This window comes from Lepisosteus oculatus, chromosome 9 (genome assembly GCF_040954835.1).
Source record: "Lepisosteus oculatus isolate fLepOcu1 chromosome 9, fLepOcu1.hap2, whole genome shotgun sequence".
Classification (NCBI taxonomy): domain Eukaryota; kingdom Metazoa; phylum Chordata; class Actinopteri; order Semionotiformes; family Lepisosteidae; genus Lepisosteus; species Lepisosteus oculatus.
Window position 1 is genome coordinate 8,031,343 of NC_090704.1, and position 17,760 is coordinate 8,049,102.

A 17,760-nucleotide genomic window follows, 5' to 3' on the forward strand; every position below is an offset into this window, starting at 1 on the left:
GCTCAAAAATACTTAGTCAGTTAACTCTTAACTGTAATGGTGTAGTAGCCATACTAAAAAGATAGATACAGTATGTGTGAAAGAGATGCCTGCCTATAAATCAAGATGGCCACCAAACTACCTTTCATTTTCCTTGCTGCCCTTATCAATCTGCGTAAAAAACGTTTTGGCCAACTCACTCCAAACATAATTAATATATATTTTTAATTTATCCACAATAGCTTCATTTAATTATTAATCATGTGCCTGGAAAAATATACCCTGTAACATTGGCTCCTTTTCTACATCATTCTACATAAACCACTACAAAAATCATTAGACCAGTAAACACCAGACCTTATAGGTATAATAATAGTGCCAGATTGATGAATGAAAATGACCCTTTTAGCCAAAGTACAGTAACTTCCTGACATCCATTTCTTTTACCTCGTCGTTGATATGTGACCCGTAATACACATTTTAAATTCCCCCCCTCCCCCGGGGATGAATAAAGTATTTTCAATTGAATTGAATTGAATTAAATTTTTGAATCATGTTTTTGCGTCAGTCACTGCAAAGCTTTTTAAATTAAATAAATATTCTTGCGTATGTTACTGCTATAATCATGTTGTATCTTTAAAAAAAAAAACCTCACCAGACTCACAAAAAACAAATTTATTAAACATCGTAAACACTGCTCTTCTACAGTAGCGGAGTCCATACCACAGTAACATTCATTTTTTGGAATTTTCCAAAATGCAACAGCCAAAGAAAACTTTCTTTTACATTTAGTGCTGCCTACTGTTGCCATCTCCCATTATGTTCTCTGTGTGAGATTATTGATTGAAAACACTGCAGTTTTTCCCAAATATATTTCACAATGTATTTCATATGTTTCTGTGAATAAATACAAATATCTTAAAGTAACGTGTAGTGAGCAGGTAAGTATATTTTAAGTACCTTTCTTTTCAATGTGGGTAAGTAAGTTATTGGTATGCGCTGCTCAAAAACAATCAACAATTTCTCAGGAACCTCTCAATGATTCAAATGACTGCCCGTCAGAATGTGAGTAAATTTCAGTTTTTTCTTGAACCCTTTATAAGCAGACAGTTGTGTAGATACACCTCCGTGAGTTCAAAACGTGACCCTCTTGGGACATGCATTTACATTTTGTTTTCCACTGTACACGTATAATGATCTTATAGTTGTGTAAGATTGCAGGTGCCTTCAGAAACACGTTCATAACATGCAAATAAGCATTTTATGTGCATATGACAAATAAACTGAATTTAAAAATCTGATTTAGGTAAACAAGTGCTGCTGCAGTTGCATGTTCAAGAAAAGGATGGAACAATATTGCTCAAATAACAACTCTAGAATGATGCAAAGGAGCTGGCTGATATTTACAGTACATTTAACCGTACAGTAAAAGCAAACCAAGCAAACACAGTCAGAATGACACCCTCAAAAAATGAATATTTTTTTTTCTACCCTGATCCCCAAAACACATCATCTTGCTTTTTCAGGTTAAAGTAACTCCCTTCTGCTGATCATTCCCTACTTAAATAGAAACCTGTAATATTCGTAGTTACCGTATCAACCTGTTATGGATTTATAACAAGTAATGGTTATCAGATTATGAGCTAAAGATACCAACAGTGATCAGAAACGACTGTCCTTTTTCCTGCAGAGCAGTCTTGCCTCAAACAGTAGAAATGTTCAGCTTATTGTTTTTATTCCTCTAACTTGCCTACTGACTGAATTCATGGTCTCCATTCTGACCAGACACTTTGCAGTTTGGACAATTGACAGAAATACACAGTGGATACAGACACTATCCAACTGTTATTGGATAACAGTTAGCCAATATGTTCTGCATAGTTTCATTTAATTAAATGTCAACTTTTTCTAATGAAAAGGTTATTATTTTGATCATAATTAAAAATAGAATGATATATAATAATGTTAGTGGAGTCTTCGTTGTCCATATGTTTGAATTATTAGGTATTGTCTTGTGTTAACTGTTTGCGTTTCTGCACAGACTAAGTTTAGAAATTGTTGAGTTACATTCATAAATGTTTTGAAGAAACAAAAGAATTTTGCAACTTTAGTGGATTAGAACTGTAATAACACTGCAGCTTGGAAACAGTAAGTTCTAACTGACTGTAGTGCTTACAAATCATCTATTTTTCACTTTGACCACAAGCCCTTGTGTTCTTATGTTGGAACTCTGCTGCAATGCTTGAGCGTAAATGATAATTGTAATGTGAGCTGGCAAATTGGAAAAAAAAATGCATTCCATATGAAACTGCCACCCACAGAAGCTGTCTTTGTGGGTTCACACCCGCCTCCCAGACTCATCAGCATAATCAAATACAACTTCCTCTGAAGCACAAACAACAGAAATTGTTGTGATCCATGTCTGCATTTCTGTTAGACATCACCGAGAATTAGTTCTCTGACCATAACAAATCACTTGCATAAAGAGTCTATCATGGATTTATCAAATGTCGTTTTTAGAGCTGTTCACTAAAATGTGACCTTCTGAGAAGATCTTAATATCCTTGTAAATGAAGCATCTGCTTATTGGAAAAGAGGGTATCCTCCAAAATGAGAGGACACACAATGTTAGGTAGAAAAACTTGGAACGTGTTCTGAAAAACGTGCTGAGCTGTATAATCACCCGTTAGTAATCTGGATTTCTTATCACTGTTGATGTAGCAAATAAAGTGATTTCTTGTGCCTGAATATACTGATATTAAACTGCACAACTAGCACTGTGCACATGTGTGGCCCACACATGCAGATGAACCGCCCCTCCTATTCTTATTAAATTCAGTGGGCAATATGCCTTCAGCTCTCCTAATGGGAAAATAAAGAACATTGTTTTTGAAAATAAATACTGTTCCTGAAGCAGATCTTCATTTAAAGCTGTTTTGCATTTGCCACAGTTCCACTTTCAAATGGGAGTACACAGTCCAGCACTCCCAAATAACCCACTTTTTAGACCATTTTTTATTTTAATAAACTTTATTATTACACATTTTGTGACTTTTGAAATAGGAAACAGTTGGCCTTGAAGACAAGCCTGTCTTATAGGCTGATAATGTGAGAGAATCTTTATTATTTCCAAGGGGCAATTTGTCAAACAGATTAACATCTAGACAGGTATTTTTATGTGTACCATCTTGGTGGTGGTGCTGTTTTTTAATTGACTTTTTGAGTCATTCAGCTCATACCTCCAACATTATCATACATACAGTACACAAAGAAAACTGTTGTGTCTTTTAAGGACATTGCAATTCCTTATATCTGGTCATTCAATATGCTCAAGAGAATTCAAGGAATTTTGAACAGATGCAAAGCCAACACTCCATTAATTTATTTTTGTCAATGGTTTCCCTCATATTTTTCCTACTGCAAATCCCCAAAACATCAGCAAACTCACGTATGAAATAACGATTCTATCGCTTAGATACTTCTAAAGTTCTGCACTACATTGGATAGGAATATTAAGCATGCATATGGTTTATGCGGGCATACTTAAACAAACGGATCATTAGCAACAAAACAGGAAATTAACTTTGTTTGGCCAATAAGGAAATTATATTTTTCACCTTTTAAAATTGGTTGGTTATTAATATAAAGAGCACAATATGTGGTGTAAACCTGGAGTAATCCTGAAGGTACATTTCTTCCTTTTTCTTTTACATTGTCTGCTTTACTGCCACAGATGAAAGAAAAAAGAGAGAGTATCACACCTCATTTTTCCAGACCCAGGTGAATCACCAGTAATTTAAAGACCCAGATCTAGCTAAAAAAAAAACAATAATAACATCATCCAGTAATACCACACACATCCTCTGATCCCTGATCCCATGGCGCAGTAGTCAGAGTGGAATTATGGGTCTGGGTACTAATTGCTGGGAGGTGAGAGTGCTTGTCAAAACTTTCTAAGTAAAAGATAAGAGTAACTTTTCCAGCCAGCTGTAGTTACTGCAGGTATCATCAGCCAACAGATTTACTTTGACTCTTCAATGTTTCTTTAAATCTTAAACCCCATTTATTCAGCTTCCTATCATTTCTTTCTTTCACATGTCAAACACGGGGCTGCAAGTTATTAGAGGTTCTGAATACTGAGCCAACTGATTGCTCAACTACATTTTTTATACCCTTTGGGCCTAGTTTTTCAAAAGGATGTTGTTCAGACTATAACAAGGTTGAGCAGAATTTTCTGACTGGTTTTATTGGTTTTTGCTGACTGTTTACAGAATTGTTTTCTTCTTCGATTGTGCCTTAAGTTTGTGTGACAATAAAGCAACCCGCCCTACATTGCAGAAACTGCCACTGTCCATAAATTACAGCCAGACACTTAATAATGTTAACAGTAATGATATAAATCAACACATCCTTTTCTAAACAAGATCGTAAGCTATCTGAAGTATGGTTTATGTCATTTACATAATTTTATTTAGCATACAAAAATTCATTGGCTTTACTTACACTGTATCGACAATGTGTGTAGCTCATTTGGAAGACTAAAGCTCTACCCAATTACCTATTTCTTTAGTTAGTTGAGGGTTTCTTTTGATTATTTAATACAAAAGTGACAGAAATGGCTTATAATTTAAAGAGGATATAAATGAGTATTCAAATGACTGGGCTTATTCATTCACTAGCAGTTTAAATCTTTTTAAATACATGAATTAGAACACAAGAATGTCATGTTTTCCTTGTATTGCTTTTAATCTTTTTAATCTGGCACCATGCTCATTAGGAAATATCACATATTTCTTCTTGAATAAAATTATATTTTATGACTCAGTCACTGAGTTCTCATAATTGCATTCTGTTGTCTTACCCTCCAGTGGAAACAGACAGCTATTCTGTTTCTAATGATTTGATTTAACAAAGGTTTTCTGCATTGGTTTTGTGGCAAAGGATTGTTTTGCTGTTCTCCTTGCAGCAATGGTCAGGGTCAAAGTTACTTCAGATGTCAAAGAAAAAGAAGAAAATACAATTCAATTCCAGAAAAACTCTACTGTTAAAACGTAGACTACATCTGATTTTCAAAAACATTTTTCACGTGTTTCCAGTGGCAGAAAAAGAAATTGCTAATGTTTTATTTAGAACATTGTAAATAAGGTCCGAATGCATGTTTAATTAACTCACATTATAAAGAGAACAGATAACAGATATGTTTTATCCATTTATCCACTTTCAAGTACAGTATTACTACATGTAGGACATAGCTTTTATACTGTATGTTGTATTCTACACCTTATGGGCTGATCAAATAACTTCCAAATTTTCCTTAAAATAAACCTTTGCCATTATCACACACTTGACAGATGAAATGAATCAGTCAGGAGCATGTCGTTTATTTATGGTGAGTTCATAAACAACTCAACACTATGCTTTTTTTTTTTACTTCAAAAGCTTTATTTCTGAGGTTCATTTTCAGTAAGGCTCACTTTTTCCTATTTCTTCAAAACACCAGACACATTTCCAAGCATAACTTAAGAAAATATTAAGAAATACCTAAGAGGTCTTGAGATTGTCCCACGATATACAAGCCAGGAATGGAATTATCATTGCGTTATTGGAACACTCCGTAGGCTTTAGATGCCTGAATCACTCACTAAACAGGTTCATTTAACACAGCATGCTGCTGTTCAAGACTAACACTGTCTGGTTTTTTGGTCTTGTTTTGAAACAAGACATGGAGATAACTCTTTTGTTGCAATTTTCTCTAAATCACCCAGGATTTGTCATAAAATGTTTTTGAAGCAGTATCTAGGCTGTTTGAAATGTTTAATATTTTCCACTCTGCGTGTCCAGGACATTTACAGTTGGCGTCAGAATATTGAGCTGGTCTGAGGGAGAGGCACTTTGAAGTGTTTGTGGTATCGCCACATCTGCAGGCAAGATGTGGATTCTAGGGGATCAAGTTTTGTCGGTATTCTTAACATCATGTGACAATGAACAACATTTCTTAACTCCTTCCAGGACAGACCAGAGTAAAACATTTAATATGAAATTACCTTTTGCTCAGATTATAAAATATCGCAATGCTTTCTGAATTTTGCTTACTTTCTGTATATAACGGCTCATGATTTATGCATTGAAGACTTTCTAGACTGGCAGAGTAACAATCACGCTGTTACAAGATACTCCCATGAAAATACCCCCTAGGATCTTCCAAAGCTGCCTAGATCTCTTTTTCAAATATAAAAATGGCATTGCTCTGTTGTGAGAGTTAACCCTTTTTTCACGAGCACATTTTAATGCAGCAGTTTTGTTATGACCTCGTGCATATTCTGCAGGTAATTACATGAACAGCGATGCCATTTCCCATTCGTACAGTTGGGTGGACTGGAAGAAATGAGACAAAGTGCCTCATGCCTGTGGTACAACAGCAGGGTCCCCAACAGGGACTCAAACTCACAACCCACCAGTTTTGAGACCAGAGACCTACTACTCTACTGTATCCTGTAAGCATGGATTAATCTAATAATGCAACAAATGATTATCTGAAGCATGTTGCATTTTTGTGCCTTGCAATAGATCTGCTATCACTCATTTTATGGTTGTAAGCTTTTAGAAAGGAAAGGAATTTTGGATACTGATGACAAACCGTGATGCATGCTAGTAACTGCTGCATAACCAATCTCACTAGTTGGACAGTTAATAAGGCACAGGTGATGAGGTGATGAACATTGACCCTGGTGCAAATCAAGAAGGATAAACATGGAAAAGAGCCAGCATACCTCACTTATCAAAAAACAGAGGATTCGTGCCGTTGGTATATTGCAGGAACACCTCATGTGGATTCAGCTGCAATGGAGTGAAGTCTTCTGTAGTGAGACATCAGTTCTCTTTGTAGCATGCATTTTGGACATCAAAAAATGCAAACATGCAGAAAGATGAACTGATAATTGTGTACAGCAGTCTAATTGATGGGGGGGTCCACATGTTATGGTCTGGCTAGTAGAATCTAGCTCCTACATAACTGAAATACACAGACCGTGACAATTATGCTGTGGATGCTGTGAGAGAACTCTCATTCCAATTAACATTCCAAATGTTAATCAGCATAACAAACTCATATATGTTGTGTGTGATCAGGATTTATCAGTGCACCTGGCACATTTTGGAATTTCTTTTTATTAAGTCTTTGCTATTTGTAGTTTGAAAATTTGTTGCGGTTGTGAAGTTTTAGGGTTCTGTTGATTTTTAGTACATAAGGAGGGAAAGACTGGGATGTTTCTGTTTCATCCAGTTAAGTAAAGGTTTCATATGAATTAATATTGGTTTTGAAGCTTTAAAATGAAGCAAATAGGAGCACTAATATGTTCTGAATTATGGGGCCAAAATAGTGGTTGTCAATAATAATAATAAAAAATCACCATCCACTACTTTTAAACATTTTGTTAAAAAATACATTTTAAGAGAATTAGAAAAGAGAGCCAACATGCAGGCATGCAAAAATGTAACACCCACAGTAAATCCTTCTTCAGACGTGGTCGTTGGCACCCTGTGTCTCTGTCTGCCTGTCACTTAGTCTCTGTCTATTTAAAAGTGCCTTTTATTTAATTACGCAAAACCGCAGGACAGTGATTTAATCAAGGGTTTATGGAATGAGTTTGCAATACTCATAACAGGCACACCACAACTATTTACACATTGCGTTAATAATAAAAGGCCTGCCAGGATGGTTTGCCTTTTCATAAACTGCTCCAAAGTATTCATCTACCAGACAGCAGTCCTGCCATTTGTAACCATCATTAAAATCATATTTCACAAATGTGTTCATAAAACATACAAAAATCATACATGTTCTTGGCTGTAGCCACAGATGACGCTGGAAAATATCCTGTCTAGTGTACAAGAGCTGATGTGCAGCATGTTGGGGAGTTAAGGTTAATGTTAGGTTCAAGCCTGAGCTCGTGTTAAGGCTAGGTTTATGTTCAAGGATTAGTTTATATTATTATGTTTGCATTAAAGTTTCAGTTGGCGTGGTTATGTTTGTATTAGGGTGTTTTTAGGGACAGGGCTGGTTTTAAGGTTAGTCGTAGCACAAAGTTTATCTTTAGACTGATTGTAGATGTGGAGATGGAGTTAGTGCAGAAACTGGTCTTCTAACACGTCAAAATAACAAGAGTACCTGTGTGCTACTGAGCCACGTGACCCAGTAAGTGTGTTTAAACCTGGCTAAGGTAAAAGATAAGATAGACTGGGTCAAGGATAGAGATGTGACAACTGGACATTGCAAAACTGGACTTTCTGGAGATCAGAAATATTCCGTGCGTGCTGGCAATCAAATAGACATTCTTTCCAAGTATGTCTGTTTACATAAAAACAATATTTACGGCAACAGAGGCGTCTGGTCATGCTGTGTCTCAGGGTACTATAGTGCAAACAAGTGCTCTATTATTTCAGTGCAGAGGAACATGGGGTCTCTCTGCTTGTTCTGATGGCCATCTGTCATAAGCTTATTTTAAAACTACACTGAACTGTGTTGCAGCCCTATCTTTCAATTAGGATTGTGGCTTCTAGGGCTGTGTTATGCACCTAGAGCAGCTCTATGTAATATATGGAGCTTGGGCTGTGTAGCATAATATATCACATAAAATGGTACTGTGTGGTATGGTATACATAGTGCGTGTTTAAGGTTACAATGTGTTAGTGTTATTGTTACGGTTATGAGTAGACATATGGCTAGAAGTAAGACTGTGGCTGAATTGTGGGATTGAGCATTATATTAGGGTTAGTTCAGTTTATTAAGGGAAGGTTTAACGATATGTTAGAACTGGGATGACATTTGGGATGTATTTAAAGTTATGGTTAAGGTTAAGTCTAAGTTGAGATTTAAGGTTAATTTAAGGTTAATGCAGGGGTTACATCTGCGTTAGAGTCATAAAGGGAATTTAAGAATCATCTTTATTGTAAATGTGATTTAAGCAAACAAATTGCCCTAGCCCCTAAATCTATAACTGGGGCTAAATTATATGGTCATATCTTTTTCAGTGAGAGATCCTCAAGGGGCCGTTGTGATTTTGGAGCCTTACCTGTAAAGCACATCCATTTACACACACATACGGGAGGCAGTTTAGAGATGCTCGTTTCCTTGGAAACCTGTGGAAACCCCACTGTCACAGTGAACAATGGATGGATGTAAAAGCACAAAAATGCCCTATGATTTCAGTGCTGAGTATCAAGAGAACATTGTGTTTCTCACTGTGTATCTGGAAACGTCACAGAGGAAGGTCCCAAATCCAGACTCACACTAGGACCTAAGAACTATTGGGCAGAGAACTAACTGCCACAACACAATGCCTTCCTTTGAAGGTAAAATCTTCATTTAAAGTTAAATGTGTTTTGTTGTGGAGTTTTTTTTTGTTAGTGGTAAGGGAAATGGTAGAATGAAGAATAAGTATTCTATTTTTTATTATTGTGGTTGGGTTTTGAAGATTTTTTGTAACTTTGTGTGCCGGTTTTTAGATGTTAAATAACAATTTTATTTGAGTAACGATAAGCTTTGAGAAGGAAGGTGAGGACTGGGATACGGTTTAAGGATTAAGCCTGATATTCTTCATTAGGGAATAGGGAGCTGGAAAATGGTTAAAACTAAGGATCACTGGTATTGCTTGGGCTCTTGAGTTCTGGGAAATTTATGAATATGGCACTTATTGGGTATGAAAAGTTATAAAGGATCAGATCCACGGTGGACACAGGTCACCAAAACTAGGTTCCACCTAGAAGAAACAAAACATTCCAGTACGTAAATGATAGGAAAGAATGCCACAATCTCTGGAAAACCACCTCCCTGACTTTGATGCTACAATCTGTTCTTTGTAGCTCTAATCAACTTCAAATCTCTCTCTGAGTGCCCTGTAACCACCACTTACACAGATAATGAACGGAAATCAAGTTTATGACCCATGTTATTTCACTACACTAAAGAACAAAACTTGAAACTTCCCAAGGGAGCTGTTGTTGAGCTGTTTCAGTAAAACATTGACTAGTAAAGGCACTTGATAAAACGACATTAGTCAAAATGACTATACAGAAGAGTAAAAACACACTCGTAGATGTTCTCTGTAAAGACCACATTTCATCTTGAATTACATTCAATTAATTTCCTTGTCTGCACTATTTTTCAGAATTTGTGGTTCAGGATCCGACTTGAAAAGTGCCATGTTAAATAATTAGCCTTATACTTTTATAGGCATTTCTTGTCACGATTATAGTCCCCCCTCCTTAAGGGTGCTCCAGCCCTTTCACGTGAGACTGTATTCTATGCACCTGCTCCCCATTCCCAGCCTACCTTAAAAGCCAGGCGCTGACGCTCATCCGGGCTCTGCTCTGATTTCCATATCGTGCGAGTCCGGGACCTGGAAGCGCCTGGTCCCGTTAAGGTTTTAACCTCCGTTCCCGTTCCCCGTCCGCCGGTTCCGACCCGGCCTTCGTGGTTTTTAATTCCTTCTTCTGATGGATCTCCTGGTTTTGGACTTCTCGTGTGTTTTTGGATATTCCCTAGGGACTACTCTCTCGGATTGTTCGCCTCGGCCACACCTCCCCCGTGCACTAGCGCACCTTGGACACGCCCCCCTGTCTTCAGCCCCCTTTTCCTGCATGACGTTTCCCCAGTGTTTCCCCACTACGTCGGACTGTGTCGTCCGCATAGGGTCCGGAAAGAACTGTTCGTTACATTTCTCAAATATGTATCATTATATCAAGCTATAGTTCATAATACACTTCTGTATTCAGGTTTTCTTTTATTATTGAATGTTATTAATAAAAACATTTTCAGATCATTTATTATAAATTATGTGATCAACAGTAATGCTGAAATATACAGTTTACTACAGTTTTTCTATTTTCCTAAGCTAATATTGCCAACTTTCACTTCATTTCTTTCCATTTTTGGCTCTAACAATGCTGTAAAAATCTTCAACTGAAACAGTTAATTCTGATAGAGCTGTATTTTGCAGTGTAAAATGAAGCCTTTTGACTGGTAAATATGACAGACAAGCTAAGACAACACTACACTTTGGCTGATCATGCCTAATTATAGCTATACTATAGCTGATTGTAGCTATAGTAAAGTTTATGTTAATATATTAATGTTATGTTAACATAATGTAATATGTTAATATAACAAAGTTTTTAGAAAAGAAGAAACACTGATGCTGGCTGTCAACCTACATATATTCTAGCTTCTGAACGTGAATTAGCTGAGACATTTGCATAGCAGTGTATATTGTTTTTTTAAAGTTTTAACATTTCGCTCTGAAACACCCAGAAAATGGCCCTGTTAATTTCACCTAAACAGTTAAGTACTGGTCGTGACACATATGAATTCAATATATTTTCTTCAAAATTTATTGCAGGATTTTCAATGTTCATTTTGTATACAAGGCTCAGAACAAGGTTTCTTAGCTATAAACTCCTAAAGTGCGGTCTTAAAATTCACATCCTGTTTTCTTCTCCCTGAATACAAAAACTACCTCATGTAAGAATGTCTGAGTAGTTCAAATTTGCTTGCAGACACTTTTTGTGAGCTGCACACTGTGTGGGAGTGAGCATTATTGAAAGCTGAAGACGTTTTCTGCCATCAATGTTTTTTCAGCCAGACACCCTCATGTGCCACAAATTGGTGCTGCAATCCTTGATTTTTTGCACTGAGCTGCCTTAAAAATTGAATAATAAACTACTGGCACCAAACCACAACTTATTATAAGGTGAACCCTGTGGAGAGAAATGTGTTATTCCTGCCTAGATCAAGAGACAGGAAATACCTGCTATTAAAGCCATTCTTTTTTTAAGTCTTACTTGATTTAATGGAATGGCTCTCCTTTTGCGCTATTCCAACACCAGAACACACACTGTAAGGTTCCCCGGGCTGGCCCAGAAAACTGGCTGGGCTTTGTGACTCACTTGGAAAAAATATTTAATCATGAAAGTAAATTGGTTTGGTGGAAAATGATTCAGCGGGCATAATGTGCATGTGTGAGCCATTTTGGCTCATTATTTTGTGATCTGAAAGGTTATGGAATTGAAACCAGCATGAGGAACAGGATTTCCAGAGGTAAAAATTGCCCCAGTAACATAGTTCCACATGTTGCAGACAACAAACCCCAGAATATAATAAGGTTTGTTTTTTTAAAAAAACACAAAAATCTAATTGGGTGGCTTACTGTTAAACTTCAGTTCATGTAATTAAATTAGGTGTTTGTTATACCAAATTAGAATGAATTAGCATGTACTTGCACATGTAATTTTCCTCCCACCATCGCCACTGCTATTAATTTCCAGCTGTGAGAGCTGGTGGAATGGAAATGCACACTTAGCTTTTACAGTGCGACTACACACACCAGCACTTTTTGGTGCTTAGTCAGCTCAGCAATTAAAGTGCTCCAGGCGAAAACCAGAAAACCAAAAACAAAAAGTCAGAGTTAGAGTATGTGCATACCCAAGAGCAATGTTTACTATTTTCACTGCATTACCATTTGTTTTCAATAATCCTTCCCCACGTCCAAGATAGGTTTCCTGCAGAACAGTCCCTTTCCCAGCCAGTGACCTCAGGCAAGACGCTTGAAGTACATAACCCCACTGTGAGCCATTGTTTGTGAGGTAGTTTACTCCGTTAGGAACACATGCTATCAATGCGTCTCCTCCTGATTAACAGATGTGCTACCAAAGTGCACTGGCAGCCTGGTCAACCCAAGTTTCTTTTAGGTTAAATCCGTTTCAGGAAGCATGCAATCCCAAAATATGAAAACCCCACTTATAATATTTCAGATGAGTCCTTGCAGAGCTCATTTCCCAAACCAAACCAAGGCTGAAAGGCCTCACTGCACCCTCATTCCGAATTCGCTCAGAATTTGGGCGTTGACAGAAAAAAACCCGTTCATCTACTGTACATTTGTGTTCAGCACACATCACCTAAAAAAAGTATTTCTGTAGCGCTGTCAATTTTTAAAACATGTTGAAAAAGACACTCAACCCAAGAATTCTTAATAAAAATATCCATTTTCCACTAAAGTCCATTCAGGTTTAAAATGTTTTTTTTATTATTTCTATATTTATATAAAAGCTTGCCAGGAACTCATGGGAATGCCTGTATGAGAAGATTGGTTTTTAGTTCCACGACAAGATCTTTGCTCTCCCACGCTTCAGTCATTGTGTCAAATCCCCAATGTTCTTTAAAGTAGCCATGTGGGCTCCCAGGGTCATGGGACAGAGCGTAGGAAACAAACAATTCCATTTTAACACATACATGAAACAAAATAAAAATATATCTCTCGAGCAAAAGGCCACGTTGCCCTTCTCAGCCTATAGAGTGGACTGTCTTTATAATACAAATGAAGGAATGGATACAGGTAAAGGTGTTTAATGAGAAAACTTTGGAAAATTATGGGTAAGGCCTCCTTAGTCACCCTCTCATATACAATATTGTTGACATTGTCAGGTCAGTTTGATTTGAGTTTTCCTCATTTTAACTCACTAAGCAAAGGAAATACAGATTCGGCCCTTGACAGAGACTTGAAAGGCAGCTCTGGGACAAAGAAGGCCACAGCTGTCAATCTGTCAGTCCACAGAAAAGCAGCCGGGTGCATTCTGGGACTTAAAGGAGAGCCCTACACTGTCAGACTTAACCTTTTGGACCTTGAACAGAGACAAGCAGAGAAAACTACAAAGGGATCTGATACAAGTATTTAAAATCTTCAAAGGCACTGACAATGTCAATGCAGTGGACTTCTTTAACATGAAAAGGGAAACACAAACCAGAGGACAGAAGTGGAAACTGTGTGGAAGTGCGTTAAAAGCCGTGAACAGGAGCCAGTTCCTTATCCAAAGGATTGTGGGAGTGTGGAAGAAGCTACCCAGCCATGTGATAAAACTGGTATCATGTCTTCCTTCATGAACCAGCTGGATCAATAAGCGATCTCAACCGGTCAGATGTTCTTCTCATCTGTAACCTTTCTTATCTTCTTATGACTCCACAAACAATTCATAAACAAGATTCACCGAGTTTTAGAGCATCAACTTGTGGCAGCAACTCAGTTCAAACTCAAATGGCATCTATGCTGCCTACGATAGGTACAAATCTGTATCACATGACACTGATGGCATGTAGCAGTTTAGGAATTGTACCTGTTGGCTTGGCATTGAACCCATCACCAAACAGAGATGGATGAGAAGAGGAGAAAATTATTTTAAAAATCTGAGCAAACCTGATGGTGACAGATATGTGCATACAAACTCTGAAATTGAACATTTGCAGCTAAAAGATAACCAAGTGTGGGATCTGTTTACAACTGCAGGGCTTGATTTTGCTACAGCAAAAGGTTTGAGCAAAGGTTATCCAGTCTCTTGCATGGTCAGTGAGGACTGTTGAACCCTTCGAACACAGGCACTAACGCTCCTTACTGACTGCTACAGTATGTAGAGGACTGGTGCAAGTTTCATATCATCTCTCAGTCTATGTCTTTCAGTCTAGCGTTCTGTCAGTTCTGGGATACTGTGAGACACCAAGCTCTGAAGTGAGAGCCAAATGTCCTTTTCTGGAAGGAAAAAGTATCACATTTCTGCTCTGCAGCGTGACTCATTTCACAGGCTCCCAGACATGTAACAAGCAGTGACAAATAGGTTATATTCAGGACAGAAAGACCAGTGTATTTTTTTATGTTGTTGATAAATGGGAACAGCTGAAGTCAGCATTTTGCTCATTGATATGTTTCTACTTCCAGCTTGAGCAAAATATTCCTAATTAATTTCCGATTTTGGAGTAATATTTGATTATGTACATTAATATTCTAGTTATTCAGAAACTGCATTTATCACCAAAATAAGTTACCTTGAATATATAATATCACTGCAAGCCATCAATGTAACTATTTTCATTATTCTTGATTAAGATTTGTTACTAAGGTACTGCCAGTTGTAATTGCCATTATTTAGGTGTAAAAATCTTTTTGTGAACCGTATTTCCCTCACATAGAAAATACATTCCGTTTTTATTCGGTGTATACTTATAAACTAATAAATGTACAAATCAGTTTTTTCTTGTTGTGAAAGGGGATCTTTGGTCTGTGACATATTTATTTAACATATTCTTAAACTAAAATAATAATCAGAGTTGAGCATTTCTCTTAGCAGATTCTAAAAACATGAAATTTGAAATATACAGTTCACCAATGAATATTGTTATCAGATTATTTTGACCTTTTCTTTGGTTTAACACAATGGTGTCCTTTCCTATTAAGCTGTTGTGGTTTGTCATAGTTGATATATTCTTCTCAGCTGGAAGCTTGTCTAATTTTGTAGTTGTATGACTAAATCCATTAGCTTTGTTTAAGTTAATAAATTCAAATCCCCGTTTTGCAGAGACCAAAGAAATGAGCTATATTAAAAATGATAGCAATGACTGTCAAAACTACTAACCAGTACTGAAAAGGTGAATGTACAATTGGCAATGTGTCCTGCCTCCTGGCATCTGCACCTGCACTGAAAACCTTTGGGTACTTTGAACTTTAATTTTTAAAGAATGTGAAAGGATTTACTTTTCAAAAGACCCAAATGGGACAGGGAAAAAAAGTGCTTTTCTTTTGGCCCATTAGTTTTAATTTTCACAATCTAGTGGGATTTTGTTAAACATTTGGATACATTTTTTAACCACTTTACATTTTTAAACTGTCCATTCATGAGGCATTTAGGAGAGGCAGAAGGGTTCCACATTGTGCAACTTCAAACATTACACTGGGGCATTCAGACTGAATATTTGAGGAAACTACATAATGCATTCATGTAGATAATTTCTGACAAGCTTGAATGTGAGCCAAAGCAGATAAAAAGCATGCATTGTCTGTTCAACTAGGAACAATTGCACTCCTCTATCTACAGACCCATCTGAAAGTAATTTCTCAGAACAATGTGGTTTTTGATTGGTAGTTGAAAAATACTTATGAACGTTTTTATAACTCTTTGAGAAGATCTCAGTGATCTGTTTTTCTATAAAAACATGGCCTCCTGAAAGGTCAGAGAGATGACTGAATATACTATATATTCTGCTGCAATTTGGCAAGCACTCAACATGTGTGCCTGCGAAAGGCAATTATGATTCTCCGTTATGAGTGAATCGTTGTTTTTGTTCCCTGTCCAACAATATTTCAGGGCTAAGCGATTCGCAAAATTCAAAAACAAAGCTCTTCAAGCTGATAATTGTATAAGGAAATATCCTAGGACTTCTACCTATTTTAATGAGAGCGCAGATCTGAAACACATTGAGTAGGGCTCTTTTTTCACTTTTGGTGAGTAGTACTCAAACTTATCTTGAGCAATATAATTTTATTACTCAGTATTATTTACAATCACCTCCACACTTTCTCTCATTGAAAAGACTAAGGTTAATGGGAGACGATTGCTGGCATTATCAGAAAATAAAAAACTCTTAAAAAGGGAGGGTAATTCAAACTCATAAGACAAAAACAAACACAAAATGTCCCAAACTGCAATTTAAAGCATATTAGATAATTGTGAAATTACATGCTGGTAATTTCTAATATCACTTGATTCAGGAATCATATCTACCACTATACTGACATGCTCTTACAAATGCCTAACAAAGTGTGTGAAAGCACTAAAGGTCAGTGTAGAAATGCCATCTGTGGAATAGTAGGCAACAATAGTTGTAAGTAAAGCATTCGGTGACAACATTCTGCATGAAGAAGTTTATGCTTAGTCCTTCATACATGTTACTTCTTGCAGTGTTATTGCAATAAAAAAATAAAAACTTATATCTTGGCATATTTCTTGCAATTTCTTGCTTACTATAAAAACGATTTGTCGTGTAGCAGTAAGCTTGGGACCTTGAAAGTCCGGCTCTGACTGAAATTATTTGGGAAGAACTGTTCTGGGGTATAGAAAATGGCTTTGTGCATTAGGCTTAAGACAGTGGGACAGCTCCGCAAAATGAGATCAAGTTTTTCAATGTAATCTCTGATGTGCGTTTGCCTTCTTTATCCACTTAACTAGTGAGCTTGAGGACGCCCGAGATCACAAATTAAAACCGAAGGTGAGAAACAGCATTTTGTACACTATTTCACAAAACGGCAAAAGAAGCAATAAAAATAGATTATCTTTCTTTCAAACCTAAGACTTCCTCAGAAAATCCATCATTTTATGTATTAAACAAAATAACTCAGCGAAGTGAAGGGTAAACACCAAATTTTCACTCACTAAATGTTACATTTTCTGTAGGAGCAGTATTTGTCAAAAGCATTACTGTTAGTCTTTTATTTATCAAAATATAGTTTTATTTTCTTAAGCAATTTCCTGTTATCTGACTGATGGAGTGACATCATTCCTACATATGACTGCACCAGCACATCAGACTAGATACTAATTGCAAACACATGGGTCCAGAAATAACATTTTGAAAACAATTAAGATGATCCATCTTTAATAAAGTCTGCATTACAGAGATGATAAAAACATTAGTCTTCTGAAAAATCCAATCTTGATGGATTGACAGTTAAAGCATCTTCAGAATATTATTGTAGATACTACAGTGGCTTCTTTCAATTTATTTTCCATTATTACGGAAAAACTTACATTTTAATTAAAATAGAACTGATTATAATTTGGGAGAACTGTATGCTAGATTAAAAAACTAGTTTTGGCAAGATGCAGCCTTTTCCAGAGAAAATATGGACTATTTGCAATACCCAAAAATGAGTGAAAGAAGATTGGAAATTTTGTCAAATTTAACAT